The 17,403-nt window shown below is 39.0% G+C and overlaps 1 long non-coding RNA gene across 6 annotated transcripts; it reads left to right on the top strand.

Moving 5' to 3' along the window:
- The first annotated feature begins 3,538 nt into the window (after window positions 1–3,538).
- On the top strand, window positions 3,539–16,780 carry LOC149104826 (uncharacterized). Of its 6 annotated transcripts, none has more exons than XR_016201440.1 (8): window positions 3,539–3,737; window positions 4,357–4,495; window positions 5,338–5,429; window positions 7,308–7,409; window positions 8,555–8,642; window positions 9,196–9,283; window positions 12,763–12,848; window positions 14,627–16,780. It is a non-coding gene; the product is annotated as an uncharacterized LOC149104826 (long non-coding RNA). The 6 variants fall into 6 exon arrangements; XR_016201441.1 differs by having other exon boundaries at window positions 3,543–3,737; window positions 5,338–5,425; XR_016201443.1 differs by lacking the exon at window positions 9,196–9,283.
- The last annotated feature ends 623 nt before the right edge of the window (window positions 16,781–17,403 follow it).

Here is a 17,403-nt window from a genome sequence, read left to right as displayed (position 1 = left end):
GCGTCGGCAATCGTATCAAAAGCGAGCTCAGTCAATTGACCCTATGGCGCTGTTACACTAGGTTTTATCAAGCAACCTGTCTCGCAATTTTGTTTTGACAAAAAATTACCCGATGCGGCAACATATAGCAGGTTTTTGAAAGGGATTCAAAAAACCTGCAACATGGTTGTCCGAAGTTACAATGTTGCGTTGAAAATCGTCTCGTGACGGAATCAAATTCCACTTTTTGAGATGCTTGCTCTAACTGACAAACGTTGCAAGTCATAATCATTTTAGGGAGTGTCACATCTGACCACGTCTAGTGCAAATTGCCTCTTGGATGCTCAACTCAAATGGAAGGCAAATTACAAATAAATTCCGGTAAAGTTGTTGAAATGTTATTTCTAAAAAACTTAACGCATCGAGAACTTGAAATCTCCTTGAAAATGATATTTTGTTTTGTTTTTGTTTTTGTTTTTGTTTTTTATCTCAAAACCTGTTTCAGTATTTTCTCAGGCAAGAACTATCCTCGATTAAATACCGAAGATTGCTAAATATAGAAAACTTCCACGAAAGACAAGGAAACCAAAAATGACTGAATTGCAAGTTTTAGATCGAAAGAGAAGATTAGTTTTCCAAACTCAGCATCAAAAAGTTTGAACCAAACAAGAACATTTATATTTTCCCACGGGTCTTATCTTTTGCACTCTTCGCGCATCGTCAATTAAATATAAGGACCGAAATTCCTCTCACAAAAGAGGCAGACAGGAGATAAAAATGTTACACAAAATACTCAGTTTTTTTTTTTTTTGTCCGTTTTTGTGAGTGATTAATGAAATATCGGGTAAGTTTTATTCGAGAAAATATTACCGTGAAATGCTCGGCGGAGGGCAGCATGTAACAAACTTGCGACCGACAAAACCGTTGCGTTTGGATTCCTGATCAAATTTGAAATTTAAAAATGTCGGCTTTCATGAAGAGGGGAAAATCGGAGTACTTCGGAAAAAAGCCAACGAGAGGAAGAGGAAGAACCAACAACAAACTCAACCCTCTTATGAGGCAGAGTTCGTGATAAGAACCCGGGAAATTGGTGGGTGTTAGGATACACAATTTTAGGGTGTATAAAACGGCAATTAAAGAGTATAAATTAAAATGTAAGGACAGTTTTGAACTCACCCTCCGAGTGCGTCGGACGAAGCATTATTGAAATCCATGACAAAAAAACGAGACCAAAAACAATCATTTTTAAAGCACAACGGATGTCTTCAGTTCTCAAGGCTTATGGATAATATCAAGATAGCATTGAGACAGCACCAGCTGGAGATATGTAGCCGAAATAACGCCTCCTTAGGAGTCAACGCTGTGTAATGAAGGATGGTGTGTTGTGTCTCGGTAGGTGTCAAACGTGGCAGCTGTGAGAGATGAACCATTCAGAGCTATTTCTGTGCATATCAGTTTGACTCCTCCCACTATTACTAAGACTTCCCGTTCAAATTACGCACGTATAATGCCAGCTAAATATTTCGATCAGCGGTTTTGTCAACTACGCTTCCATCTTGCGCGCCTGTTAATAGGTGCATATTTTCTACAATGAAATAAACGTTCCAAACTCATATTTTTAACAGTCAGTCAGTTAAAAAAAATGGAATTTCCAGCACTTTTTCCGTGTTCCCCATCTTTGTTTTGTTTTGTTTATTGAAAATTAAACATTGTCTAGTTGTTTGTCTCTCAAGTAATGTATTTTTTGTTGTTGTTTAAGTTGGTTTGTGATGAAGTTGGCCTAAATTTGAATACATATCCATTTATATATTCTTCGGTTTTGTTTAAGTTTTGGCAAAAGGTAGGATGTTGAACGCTCACGTTACATTCTACAGCCCAGCATGCGATTATTATAAATTAAAAGTTAGTTAATTAAACGCCACTCCAGCAACTGAATTTAAGTTTATTCCTGTGGCAAACAGATTGTCCGCTTCTAATTTTGCATACTCTAGAAAAAAATATGTATTATCAGTCGTCAAGTGACCGTAACAAGACAAATACGACTATCTTTATTTTTCCGAAGACGTTTAATATTGTGTTTCGGAAAAAAAAAACATCATGTTTTTCGAAAGTTTTTTAAAAACCTTGTGTTTCCATGATATTTTCCGTGTTTTCTACTTTTGTTTTGGTATAGTTGAAAATTTAAAGACAAAATTTCATTGTTTTCTCGTCCAATTTTTTTTGTGTTCAAGGTGGCTCCTGATTAAGTTAGCCTGAATATTGAATAAACATCAGTATGTCAAGACGTCATTGCAACTTGGAGTTCAGCTTATCTTCAAATTTAAAAAAGAACAGGAATTTTTGATTAAAAGAAGGATACTGAAGATGATATTCTGCAGCCACACATAAGATGGTTAAAAGTTACTTAGACCCCCTTCAAAAACTGGAGTTTAATTATGCTTCAGTATTCAGGCGTCAAGTTAAGATTGCAATGATGAATTTCACGAGACGGGAACACCTGGTATAAAAAACTATCACTCCTCGTGCGTAGCCAGTCCGAGTCCCAACTTTGCGTTAGAATAAAAAATCCCAAGAGCTGAAAAGAAAGGAGGTAGAGTTTGATTCTTTCTATCAAAGGCGAAGGCTTTTTTATAATCTTACTAAGCACAAGGAAATATTTCTGAAGAAAGTTTGTAGATAGACGTGTTTATTATTTTGTGTCCACAGACGCTCTATTTTGGCTTGAAGAAAGTGTTAACCGCAGGGGATTTGAGTAAAGCCCGAACTCAAGGAGCTCGAAGGGGTGGTCCAGGGAAAAGATATTCGCGCCCTCGCATCGCTCGCGCGCTCGAGGAAAAGGAACTCGTAGCAAAAAGATTAACGTCTTTTGACAGACTATGGTTTGACTGAGAAAGGACTAGGCCCGAAACATCTGCTACAGACATCGTTTTTAATTTGGCACTGTGTTATTAATATTTACAACTTTTTAACTGTTAACTGTGCCACGCAGTAACTGATCCTTTTGGATTACAAATATTTATGTTTTTAACGACACGACTTATTTACAGTACTTAAATGGCTGGAAAAAACGCCACAGCAGTACCACGTCCTTTAAAAATACAGCTCGACATCTGTACAAAAGAAAATGCGGTGGCTTTAAAAAGCTCTAAACTTTCCTTATCAAAAAACAAAAACGATTCGTGCAGACGATCCGCTATAATTTACAGCACGTGTGGAAACAGCTAATCGCGTGACACTTCCAGAGACACCCGGAAGATATCCCGATTCCCGTCCCTTAACAGGGCGCCTGAAAATTCTAGTTTTTGCGATTATTATGGGAACCCAATTAATGGGAAAACGACAAAGACAGTCATAAGAAGTCTTATGCCTGGTACTAGAAGTAGCTTTTGAGTTTTCAGCCTTTGAGCATATCCATTTTAGAGGACCGCATTAAGCCAGCTTTGAACTTTATGACTATCTTCGTATAAATATTCTGTTGATTGAAGATAAACTATAAGCTGCCAGGATAGAAAATACGTGACGTCACAACTTAATGCCACATCCGATTGAGGCGACCTCGTTCCCAGGGTCCTCTCTCTACCTCGAGAGCTAGAGAGAGGACCCTGGGAATGAGGTTGCCGGTGAAAGCACAATCAAAGATCGCGTGTCCAGAGGCACGATATCCTCGTAAATATGGCGGGTGAAGTGTCTCGCAAGATAAGACATTTTGGTGTTTTTCTGTTTTTATCTGCTCTTCTGTGGCTTGGTCTTATATTGCGGTAAGTAAGATTTAGTCCTTCAAATTGAAAAGGAACTTCCAGAATAATGTAAGAGGGCGGAAGCGTTTTTAGACGGTGAATTTGAGCACATGACAATAACATTTAACATTAATTTTCATTGGGGCTTCAATACCAAGTTGGTTTTCATTAGAACTAGCGCCCAAGAGCAAATAGCTGTTCATATTTTTGAATCCAGTTGAAAGCTAAATTCTAGGGCTTTCATTAAAATTTTCAACAGGAGATCGAGCGACTGGTTTCCACAGGTAGGCAAAACTTCTTAATATTAAAGAAAAACTTTCCTCTGATCAAACCAGGGAGGCAAAATCATTCTCACATGTAGCCGGTCAATTTGCCCAGTGCTTGGCACTTAATGAAACTCCCTGTAAATTGTTGATGTTATCCTTCTAATCAAATTATTACAATTCCCTGAATCTGATAATCCTGCACTATCATTGGCTACCCCAGCAGGCAAAATGGCACTATCTTGCCAGTGGGGGTTATGTGCTGTGTCCCACAGGATAAAATTGTTCCTTATCACATGTAATAACTCATATACTGACTTAACATGTTCGGTGAATATTGCTGAATATTGGCCTTGTTCTTTTTTATTTGCTTATAGACCTTGACTCTGTTTTGGTCCGTAAACATGCAAAAATAGAGCTTGACCAATATCCAGTCATCAAGACCTCATGCTTGGTCAACAAGCCACATGTAATCGCACGAGTGTAATTTCAAGACGGACAAGCATGCAGAACAAGGTTGATTGCTAATAACCCCATTAGTAACAAAGTCTTTAGTACAAACTTCTTTTAAGCAAAAACACTCGGTAGTGTTTTCGATAAATTTTTAACACTGTAGGAAACACAGAGAATAAAGCCAGTAATGCGCAAGTGAGTGGTGTGTGAATCCAATTACAGAATTTAGTTGTGACAGGATACCCAAGTGACTGCACAATGAATGATGAGTTATAGATATAGCTACAGTCGCACCTCGATTATCTGGACTTGTTTGGACTAGGCAAAATAGTCCAGGCAATTGAGGGTCTGGATAATCAAATATATGAATAAAGCCAAAATATGAATATTAATGAGGAACAAAACTATTTAAATAAAGCAACATTTAATTGTGAAACACTTTTACAAATCGTTTGGAAAACAATATGGTCTACTGTACATCTTGAACCACTCAACACTTAGCCAATCAGAACTCATTCAAGTGTTCTTCATTAGTTACGTTGCGTGCGAGTGCTGCTTTTGCTCTTTGAAAGCAAAACAAACTCGTTTTTGACTGCACTTTTCAATGCTATAGTTTTCAAAAGAATATTGCTATGGATCTTGATCATGACTAATAAATATTCATGACAAAATTGGGACTAGAGAAAAAGTCTGGATAATTGAGAAATCCGGATAATCGAGGTACGGATAATTGAGGTTCGACTGTACAATAACTCCTATACCACAGAGTACAAAACAGATGATATGTAGAGTACAACATGAAAGTTTGTGTAGTCACTCAGACTTAAATTATAAATCTCAAATGAATGTATGTAATGCAGTTACTTAATAGTCACCTCATACATGAACATTGGTTGTTCCCACAGAATGAAACACATCAAACTGAACATCACTCGTCTGGAGCCTAGATTTTCCTGACAGAACATGACGATATCAACATGGAAACTACTATTGGTAGGCAAGTGATAGCAAAAGCTATTAAAGCAGCTTTTTAAAATATAATGAGTTTTGTCTTCGAAACAAAGCCACAGAAAAAAAGCTTGCTTTAAATAAATGTAGAATGATACCAAAGAGGAGAATATTATGATAAAGGGACCCAATGGACATGTTTAGATAAAACAACACTGATTTAGCAAGAGAGAAGATACAAACACATACAATGTAGATATGCAAGGGATAAATGAATTATTTTCTGAGTGACAGGCTGTCTGTAGGTGTTGAGACTGCAATGCAGTGGATAAAGATGGAGTGCATGTTTCTGTGGGCTTACTGATCATTAAGTTTTTGGTCCATGTGCAATTTAAAATATGTTATTGAAAATACATTTGGCGTGAAATAAGGTTAAAGCGCACATCACATCATACCAAAAGTTGTAAAACGTCAGTTTTGTTTGGACTTCAACCTATGCAAACATTGGGCAAAAATCATGTTTGCTTGTGTTTACTACTATAATTAAGTATCCTGTGATGCTTTGTATATTTTCTTTGCTAATGGACTTTGCAAGATGGCATCACAGAGGGTCCACTGACTATACTTAAAAAATTACCATGTAACCAGTGCATCTGACATTTTCCTATGGAAACAGCAAAAAACTGAAAAAACTTGAGAAATTTCACCTTTTGACTTTTTAGGTAGAAGTGAAATAAAACAAAATTGACTTGAATGATACCCATGAGAAATCCTAAAAATACTCCACCTTATCTTGAGGGCTGGAGTGGTTATAAATATTATTATTTTTGCTACACTGTACCTGCACAAGAACTAATAACACTATGGAGACAAAAATTAAAAATGAAGTGGGTACGGGTTGTTTCAATGTTGTTCAGCTATTTCAAGAATCTTTTGTTGGACCATGTTTGTGACTACAGATAACCTAGCCGTGCTGCTTATAATTTTGTTGATGAGGGTTCATTTGTGGGAGGAGGAACCCAAATTAATTTCTTTAAGTATTGTTGCAGCTGCATTTAATTCTTTGTTATTTTTCTGTTTGTAGGTGCATTCTTTCGTGATCATCGCATTCTTTTCGTTAATCTCGCTTTCACATTATCAATATTCTGTCAGGTTTTTTCACATAATTTTGTTTTGTTTCAGTCCCCTTTTGTATGTGTCTTTCTAGTTTATTTGTGCATTTTCATCGTGACGCAACTATCATCTCGTTTCATTTACCGCCCTGCCATTTTCCTTTTACGTGTTCCTTGCTTCCTAGTCATACAACATTTCAATCGCTCCCTTTTCATCGCTTTCTTCGCACTCTATCATTAAATTGCACATTTCGTCTTATCGATTAAAGCCAAGTAACGCGTTGAACATTGACTACAATAAGTATAATTAAACTTCCTGGACCATTTGGCTTCATGTTATTTACATGTAGTTATAATATTTGTTATTGTTGAACTGAAGAGACATGGTGGTCTACATGTAATGGTCAGTACACTGGACTGCGTATGAAGCAGTCTTTGGTTTGTTTTTGGGCAAGACACTTTACTCTCACAGTGTCTGTCCACCCGGGTGTGCAATTGGTACTTGGTGAATTCAATGCTGGGGATACCCCTATGTGTACATGGACTAGCATCCCATCAACGGGGTGGGGGAGGGGGAGAGAAGTGCTTTTTATCACTTTACCTGTACAGTATGCTTCAAGAAAATAGCATAAGCTGCTGCAGTGTTTTGGATCACTTAGCCTGACATAGATTCTACTTAAGCTTCCTTGTCAAACCTTTCCCCTAGTAGGGTTGAAACTTTAAAAAAAGCTGATGACTCATTTTTAATTGTGTAGTTTGTAAAACTTAAGAGATGAAGGCTGTCATAAACATTTCCTGTTTCTTACTACATGTAGATTCAAAACAGAGCAGCAACAATGAAGGCTAATGACGAGGCATTTGATGTGCTGAGACTCAATAGGAGAAAGCATCACATTGAAACATCAGATTCCATATAAGTAAGTCACAATTTCTTTGTGTTTGGTTTCATGTACTACGAATGACACAATGTAGGTGGGATTATTATTTAAACTGATGTTATGTGGCCATTCTACACCTTAGCCCTTCGGGCTAGGGTGTACAAAAATTTCTTAAGACTGCAATACCTGGGCTGCTGTTATTGAGGAGTATTCTTTTGTGGGAGGAGAGATGCGGTAATCTAATGTTAAGCACACTGGACTGCAGATCAAGAAATCTGAGTTTGAGTCAACTGGTAGGGTCTCTGCATTGTTTTCTTGGGCAAGACACTTAACTCTCACAATACCTCTCTCCACCCAGGTGTACAAATGAGTTCTGGGTGAACGTAATACCGAGTGCTAACCCTTTGACAGACTAGTATCCCATGGGGGAGTAGTTCATAAACACTCATTATCACTTATGTCACAGAGACTGGGATAAGCTGTGGTGGTTTGCATCACTTGGCCTGATGCAGACTTAACCTTAGCTTCTTTGTCGAACTTGCCCTTGTAGGGTTCACACTGCTAAAAATCAACTGTGTAGTTCTGTGAAACAGACAGACTCGCATCCCATCAGAGTAGAACCACTCAAGATCATCTAATGCAGCAAAGACTGGGATAAGCTGTGGTGGTTTGCATCACTTGGCCTGGTGCAGACTTAACCTTAGCTTCTTTGTTGAACCTTGCCCTTGTAGGGTTCACTCTGCTAAAAATCAACTGTGTAGTTCTGTGAAACAGACAGACTTGCATCCCATCGGAGTAGAACCACTCAAGATCATCTAATGCAGCAAAGACTGGGATAAGCTGTGGTGGTTTGCATCACTTGGCCTGGTGCAGACTTAACCTTAGCTTCTTTGTCAAACCTTGCCCTTGTAGGGTTCACACTGTTAAAAATCAACTGTGTAGTTCTGTGAAACAGACAGACTCACATCCCATTGGAGTAGAACCACTCAAGATCATCTAATGCGGCAGAGACTGGGATAAGCTGTGGTGGCTTAGATCACTTGGTCTGATGAAGACTTTACCTTACAACTGTACATGTACCTTCATAGTCCAAACTCACCCTAGTAGGGTTAAAACCTTAAAAATCTGATTACTTATTTTTGATTCTGTAATTTGTAAAACTTAAATGGTAACTGTTATTACAGTTCCCATTTCTTACTAGATACAATTCATAACAACCAGAAGGCTGTGTGCTGAGAAAGATCCATATTGCAGCAGTAGATCCCATATCAGGTGAGACTTGGTGTTTCTTTGTGTTTTGTTGCAGAAGTTATCAGTCACTCAATTTTGCATGTAGCTGTGTTAAGAATAATGGAACATGATGCATGCAGAAAATTAAAACAAATAGAGATGTTATTGTTTCACTGTTCAGCTATTGCATTGCACTGTGTTCTTGGACATGACTCACTTGTAACTCTCACAGTGCTCCCCCCCCCCCCCCCCCTTCACCCAATCATATACAAATAGATACTGGTTGAATTTCATACTGGGCCTAATCCTGCAACAGACTAGCATCCCATTTAAAGGGGGAGGGGGGGTGAAGGGCGAGTAGAAAGACTCCTTATCAGTTGATGCTACAGAAACTGGGATAAGGTGTGGTAGTTTGGATCACTTGGCCTGATGCAGACTTTACCTGACCTTCATCATGGCAACTCCCCCTAGTAGGGTTGAAACTTCAGAAATTTGATTCATGACTAATTTTTAATTGTGTAGTTTGTAAAACATACAGTAATAGATCGAGGAATTCCATAAAGGTTAGAACATTTGCCGTTTAAATTCTCGCTAGATAAAAAACCGGAAAAGCAAGGAAAAGAGCTCTATGTTGAGACTCTAGAGGAGAAAGAATCAAATTGAGACATTGGATCCCTTAGTAGGTCAGTCACAATTTCTTCTATGTCTGGTATCATGTACTAGAAATAATAATAATGAGCACAAATTAGGCAGAAAATTAAAATGAATATAGATCAATCGATTGTCTCACAACTGTTCGGTTATTTCAACAAATTGTTGTTATGTGTTTGCATTACTTAGCCTTTCAGGGGTAAGGTGTTCCCTAAGACTACAATGGCAGGGGTATTAATTGAAGGGGTGCGTGCAAAAAAGCCCTAAGTGACATTTTGGTCGATTTTCTGATTTTTGAATAAACATGCTGGATTTACCATGTACTATCATCTGACAAAAGTTTTTGTTCCAAAACTCGCTAGTTTTCACAGTAAAAGACGTTTGATTCACGCAGATTTATTCCCGCGAAAATTACAGTACCTTTACCGCCAAATACGTCACCGCTCATGCTGCAATTGAGGTGGTAATTGCCTCGCAGTGCATACAACCTTCGAGCAATTTGTCCGCCATTTTGTTTCTTTTCTTCGAAGAGGTCTGGTATCTAGAGAGGCATATAAGCTGTCGTATAAGCCTAGTGAAAAGACCCTCTTTACAGTTAAATACGGAAAGTTCACGACCATTACCGAGCGGTGTTCGCGTGAGTCTCGCCAGACGTCACACTGCGAAGCAATGTTCCAGATGCCAGATCAAATGATCACAGCTTGATAATCTTTAACAGACACAAATGATTTCAGTCTGTTTCCAATATAGAACAGGTTTTATCGAGTTGCCTTCAAGTCTCGCAGTTTGTCTGAAGATTTTTTTTGAATAGGTGCTGGAAGATATGACGAAAGGGTAGATTTCACTATTCTTCAGGCGGTTTTTTCTTAGCGAGGAGAAGCATTGTGTGACCGACCACATTATGGCTGCGTTGTAATGCAAGAACTCGCTCTGCATGTCGATGCCGTGTCATAGGTAGGGTCCTGGCCAAGGAGCTGGAGAATCTAACGGGACCGTTGGAATGGTAAACTGAAATAAATGAGGAGTACTGAACTCGTCTGCCGTTTTAAAAGTTCAGTTTCGCAAACTGAACCGTGATAGGAGCGTCTGGTAAATACTATTGCCGGATTCTTTGACAGGCGTCTGTCACTACGCTCAGTGTGATTGGCTGCAGCATTTACCAGGTCAAGTTATACCATCTCGCCAAGTAGTTTAACTTGATGTGAATTTCCGGTTATATTGACGAGTAAATTGCTTGTTTTTTGTAGTGAAAACGTGTATTTTTAACTCGCAGTGATAACAATGGGTTGACAGGCCTACACAACTCCTATCCACGTGTCATAGCCGCTTTGAGAGTTTTGCTCGAACTAGTATATCTTTGAGGATCTGCCCCTTTTGTATTGTACGATAGGGGGATCTTTGAATATTTCGCTAAGCAATAATCCTGTTTTTAGGAGGATATTTCACCAGAGTAGAGCCGTTAGAGGTCATAGGTCTGCGTGGTTTCCGCTGCTATCCGCTTGTAATTTGTTGAGTTTGACACCTCTGTTTTTGGCCACTTGCTATTTTTTTTAGCTCATTTGATTGCAAGATATGTTTTAAGCTCTCTAAATATTAGCTCTGGAGGGACAAAGTTTGAAATATTCCGTGAGCATGTTGGTTACTTGCATTTTGTATTATTTCGCCGGGCCCGGCTGTTTGATTTACTGTTGCAAGTTATGCTGCTTGTTATCACGGGTGTCATATTTATCTTTGTCCGGCTTCGCCAGAGATAGCTGTAGCTTTCCTTGTTGAAAGCTATGAGTCTGTCTTAGAGAGACGTTCTTATGTTTCTTGCATCATTTTTCATCGAGCTTTTTGTCCTTCCAGTTTGTTCGTTCTGGAACTGCAAAAGTAGGTGTTCACGCGCAAGTCTGTGGACCGTTTTGCGTGTTGCTTATGATATTGTGTGGTTTTGTTCAGGCAAACGCTCTGAATTTAGGAGTTCTTCCTATGATTGTTCATCCAGCTCCACGTTGTGGTTGTCATTGCTTTTATTTGCGATGTTGTCAGGTTTTCTGGAGACTGTTAATAGTCCCTCTTTTGTTAGGAGGCTCGTAGCCTTGTAGATCAGGCAAGACCGCGGTTTCGATCCTTCTGGATCTCATCAGTTGCCGATAGAATGGAGTGGTAGAGACCAATACTCGGTAACACTCCGCACCTGGCATATTTTTTTGGTATTATATACTCGTTCGGCGGATCGAGAATTCTTGATTGTGATTGGTAGTTTTGCCGCGGTCTTGCCTGATCTACAAGGCTACGAGCCTCCTAACAAAAGAGGGACTATTAACAGTCTCCAGAAAACCTGACAACATCGCAAATAAAAGCAATGACAACCACAACGTGGAGCTGGATGAACAATCATAGGAAGAACTCCTAAATTCAGAGCTTTTGCCTGAACAAAACCACACAATATTATAAGCAACACGCAAAACGGTCCACAGACTTGCGCGTGAACACCTACTTTTGCAGTTCCAGAACGAACAAACTGGAAGGACAAAAAGCTCGATGAAATTGATGCAAGAAGCATAAGAACGTCTCTCTAAGACAGACTCATGGCTTTCAACAAGGAAAGCTACAGCTATCTCTGGCGAAGCCGGACAAAGATAAATATGACATCCGTGATAACAAGCAGCATAACTTGCAACAGTAAATCAAACAGCCGGGCCCGGCGAAATAATACAAAATGCAAGTAACCAACATGCTCACGGAATATTTCAAACTTTGTCCCTCCAGAGCTAATATTTAGAGAGCTTAAAACATATCTTGCAATCAAATGAGCTAAAAAAATAGCACGTGGCCAAAAACAGAGGTGTCAAACTCAACAAATTACACGCGGATAGCAGCGGAAACCACGCAGACCTATGACCTCTAACGGCTCTACTTTGGTGAAATGTCCTCCTAAAAACAGGATTATTGCTTAGCGAAATATTCAAAGATCCCCCTATCGTACAATACAAAAGGGGCAGATCCTCAAAGATATACTAGTTCGAGCAAAACTCTCAAAGCGGCTATTACACGTGGATAGGAGTTGTGTAGGCCTGCCAACCCATTGTTATCATTATTGTTGTTAAGAGGATTGTTTTGTGGGAGGAAGGACACAGTGGTTTAATTACATGGTTAGTGTACTGGACTACAAGTCAAGTGATCTGGGTTTAAACCAATGGTTAGGGTCTCTGCACTGTGTTCTTGGGCAAGACACGTTACTCTCACAGTACCTCTTTCCACCTAGGTGTACAAATGGGTACTGGGTGTATTTAATACTGGATGCTAACCCTGTGACACTAGTATCCCATCCAAGTGGAAGCTGCGGTGATTTGCATCACTTGGCCTGATGCCGACTTAACCTTACCTTCATTGTCAAAACTTACCCCTACAGGGTTAAAAATAATATTATGTAAAAAATGTGATGGTTTACTTTTAATTGTGTTGTTTTTGAAATAAAGAGATGAAGGTTGTCACAAAGGTTAAAACATTTCTTGTTTCTAACTAGATGCAGAAAAAGAAAAGGAAAGATAAAAGCTTTGCTGGGGCTCAAGAGGAAAAAGAATCAATTTGAGACATTAGATTCCTTTTAAGGTGGGTCACATGTAGGTTTTTAATCACTTGATAGTACCTTTACTAGGAATAACTTTACCCAATACAAGCAAAGAACTTATTTGAACAGAGATGTTATTTCACTGTTAAGATATTTCAAGAAACCTTTGTTATATGGCTAACTGGATACCCTAGCCCTTCAGGGTTAGGTTATACAAACATTCAGTAAGGGCCTATTATAATTGATCTTTTTGAGCCATTGCTAGGGAAAATTAGTTGTCTTATAACCTGCCCATTTTTTGGTTAGTTCAGAGTTATTTCATTTGTTTTAACCTTTTCATGATCCGTAACATCAGCGATGATGTCATCAAGCCAGGCCCATGATCATGTGACTAATTCCAAAAATGCAAAGGCCTCTAGGCATATTACTCTATCGAGATTTTTTCATTGATTTAATATTTTGATTTAAATCCTCATTTCGCTGTGATTTTGTTTCATTTCTACATGTATAAGGTTAGATTTTGACAGAGATTCAAGGTATTGAAAAATCTGCAATATTTTCTAAAACCGGAAGTGTCACCAATATCTACCGGAAGTAGCCTTATAGCGCGTGCGCAGTTCTCTCTATCAGGGGCACTTTGATAACTTCAAACGAAGCACACAAAAGCCACACGAAGATAACTCTTCTTTTGCGCGTGTTTTTCTGTTTTTCTCTTATTTTGATTTTGTTTGACTGTACTTTTGTGAAACACATAGAAAAAAACATCTAAACTGTAACTGAATTTAAAAGCTATTGAACTGTTTTAATTTCCCAGGCTCAGGCACTGGAAGTGAAATTTCACTTCCTCAGCAACGCGCGCGAAGGCGCGCCTAAATCGGTTGTTGGGCCCCTTAAAGGGCCCTAGTCAGCCACACCTTTGTTTTTGTTTACATGCTAGAGTTTGGCTGTTATATTTTATTCGGAGCATGTCGAAACGAAGGAAATCACTGTGAAACTACTGCAGATAATTAAACGTCCTTTTAGGAACGCAACTTACAGTAAAGCTACATGTATAAGATTTCGCTTCACCATGCAATATCAACAATTTCGATGACATCGAAAATAGCGGAGGCTGACTAGGGTCCGAGGCACTGTTGTCAATGATTATTCAAATTTCGAGACAATAGGTCTAATTGGATCAACAACCAATTGCTTTCCGGTTCATGTATCAATGCTTCCTTAGCTATTAAGTCTCGTGTGTGATAAGCTTAAAATTTCTCCTGACATTCTCAAACATAATCATGAAGAAACAGTGAAGAGGATATACATGCCGAGAGTAATCTCAAAAAGGAATTGTCTAGATAGATCAAAACCAGTACGGAGAATTTGTTTTTTGACTAAGAACTCTGAATAAGGACAAAGCAATGAGAAGAAAGGTTATGAACTTGACTATATTGTCTTGATATTTCACCAAATTCTTAGAACGAACTAGTCTATTAAGCACGCATAAATTATTCCTCAGGAAGAAAATGCAAAAATTAATATTGCTCGTTTAGTCAGGAACATTTTTTGCCGTTGGAAGTAAAGGTTAATTTTAGAATGCTATATTTTGGCCGGTGCCATTTATTTCGTGTTGCTGCTTGTCCGCGTTTTAAGTTGTTCTTGATATCATTATGTAAACTCCGTGTATTTCTATGATGATGATAAAACCAAACGAGTGCATTCCCAATGAGAGAATTAAACTGTAAACTCAAGTCCAGAATACACTTCATGTATATTTTGTTCTTTGGGTGTCAGTATACCCATCGTTAATTGGACGTTTTATTTGTCTTTCTTTCAGCCTGCCATCTCAAGTGTACGTGCAGCGACATTAACATGGAAAGAAACAAAGCAAAGCAAAGAACTTCGTTTAGATGTTTCTTCAGTGGATCGCGTTTTAAATGTAAGGTAGATTTACCAGACAAAGTTTATCTCGATTGAGTTTCTTGCGACAAGATTGTTAGGGCGGAGCTGGTATTAGTGATTTTACAATATAAAACTCAAGAGTCAAAAGAAGGCATTGGAATTACTCTCAAATTGTCTGGTATCTAAAAATAGAGTAGTGGTAGTCAAGAGTTAACATTGTAAGATAATGGTTTGACACTAACTATTTTTTTTATGTTTTGTTCAAGACGTTTCGGCTGGTGCTCGAGCCTTCATCAGTTGAAATACTAACGTTAGTACGCGTGATTCAAAAAACTGTACGTCGAACGCGCGCGGAGGAAAATTCCGCGTGAAGTTTCAAGAAAACGTAGCGCGAGACTTATGCGCGTGCCAAAGACTTGTAGACTTCTGGGATGGCGATGTGGTCATTTCCAGTTTGCGGATCCTTTGTTGAAATCCAGGGCCGGGTTTTTCGAAAGCCGGTTAACGCTAACCCAGGATTAAAAGTTAACCGAAGTATTTATTTTTCTTGCTTAAAAATGTTTTTTACTGCTTACGTTTTGTGTAGTTTGAGCTTAGTCAAACTCAAAACTGAAGGAAAAACAGTATAAACAGAAAACCTCACCGAAAAGTTACAAAACTCAAATCAAAATTCGCGCTAATCCTGGGTTAGCTTAATCGGGTTTTGAACAACCCGGCCCAGGCTTCCAAGAAGAGACTGTGAACAGTTTGTTTCCGCGACCGAAAGCTCAAGAAAAGGTTGACCGGCCACAAACTGGCACAGTGTACAAAATCAGTTGCACCAGCTGCAGTTTGTATACTACGGTCAAACTGAACGATCACTGAAAACTCGGATTACAGAACACAAAAGGGCTGTTTCTATGTTCGACCATGGCTCCAAGATCTCCTGCCATGTCCTTGAAAACAACCACAAAATAAATGAGGGAAATGTCAGAGTTGTTGGACACGAGGCCAACTTTCACGAGCGACTCTTCTTGGAAGCCTGGATGTCAATGAAGGATCCGCAATCTGGAAATGACCACATCGCCATCCCAGAAGTCTACAAGTACAAGTCTTTAACACGCGCGTAAGTCAACGTTGTCGATCCACTTAAAATTTTTCCTGAAATCATTTCGACCAAAATGATGGCTACCAAGGCTAGGTATTGAAAAATATATATCAGTCATTCGAAACAATCCTTACAACGAAAGCTTCAAATATACTGCCACCTCGCGAAATTTCTATCTCTTCTTTCGTTCGCCGGGTCGTCATACCATCCCTCTTCGCCATTAGGCCATTTCCTCTCCTGAAAAGAAGAAAATAATGAGAAACATTAGCTTTTTCTCGGGTCAAATTCATTTCCAAGATACACCATTACTACCAGGGCGAGCAGCGACCAAAGCTCGTATGAACCGACTGCACGTGGTAACGGTTTTCAATTTTCCGGGAGCAACACGCAACGAGAAGAACAGAAAATATCAAACAAATTCAGTTCAAACATCTTACAAACTTGTCTAAAATTATTTCTTATTAACCCTTTACTGAAACGTTTCTTCCCAGCCTTTGCAAAACTGTGGCTATCTGGTTTACGGTACGAAGCAATGTACAGCTCGAAAAATTCAGAAAATTGCGAGCGAAGAATTGTTTCGTTCGGTGAAGAGCAGCAAGATTAAAAAATGTTCTCACTATTAATATTTCGAATCTTCAATCTCGTCCTGCGTTATCTTCTTCAAAGGAAGAACATGGCCAGATCCGACATCACCAGGAGTACATAAATCCACGTCTTCACAATATGACCAAGTATTTGGTTTGAGTGCAAATTTCACAAGTAGTCATGAATATTGATTACAAACTTGAACCAATCACTGACAAAAATGTCACCGCATATTTTCACGGACTTAAATTCTTACGCAAGACTATTGTGTCACTTCAAAACTATCAATTTCACTCTAGAAATTTGCATTCTTAGGCTTTGTTAAGACAGTAATACGTAAAAGTAAATACCTTTGTAAAGACTGATTCACGTGGCCATCATATTTCGTTAAATAAAGATAGCTGAGTTATTGATCGATTTTTGAAGGCTTTTAAATTGTCCCCTTGTGTGATGTTTGATATTTGTATAACTTTATTACTTTTAAGTGTTGTCATTTAATGAAGGGAGCCACTGGAAATCATGGTTCCCTTGTGAGTTCCCACTTACTTACCCTTTGCATTCGCATCCCAGACAGCTTTTAATCGTTCTTTTCACCTTGCACTCCCAAGTGTATTTCTTCCTATCTTTCTCTTTCTGTTTCTCCGTCTAATCCCTGCGCTTTACCCTACACACAAAGTCGTTCATTCATCTGTGGGTCTCCCTCACTTATGGTGTGTTTCGTAACGTGTTTGGTCGTCCTTTACGTCGTGACCTCCCTAGGCCTGTTATGCGCTTCACGTGCGTTGCCGTGGATTTTCCTGCGTTCGGCTACGCATTTCCTTGTGCTTTAAGCTATACACATCCCCGAGTTCCTTGCTATATATGTCACCCATACTTTGCTGTGGGTTTTCCAATACCTTTGCTTATGTCTTACACCATGGGTTTCCACTGGCATTTCGTCATCTGTTCCCTATGCATGCTTCGCGTCCATAAACTTTGCGTCCTGCCTATTTCCCGTGCGTTTCGCTATACGTTGTCCCATGCGTTCCTCCATACGCAAC

The sequence above is a fragment of the Orbicella faveolata genome, unplaced genomic scaffold, assembly GCF_042242905.1.
Source record: "Orbicella faveolata isolate gen_17 unplaced genomic scaffold, um_ofav_v1 contig_34, whole genome shotgun sequence".
Lineage (NCBI taxonomy): Eukaryota > Metazoa > Cnidaria > Anthozoa > Scleractinia > Merulinidae > Orbicella > Orbicella faveolata.
The sequence above is the reverse complement of the archived record's forward strand: the minus strand, read 5'-3'. Positions and strand labels throughout refer to the sequence as shown.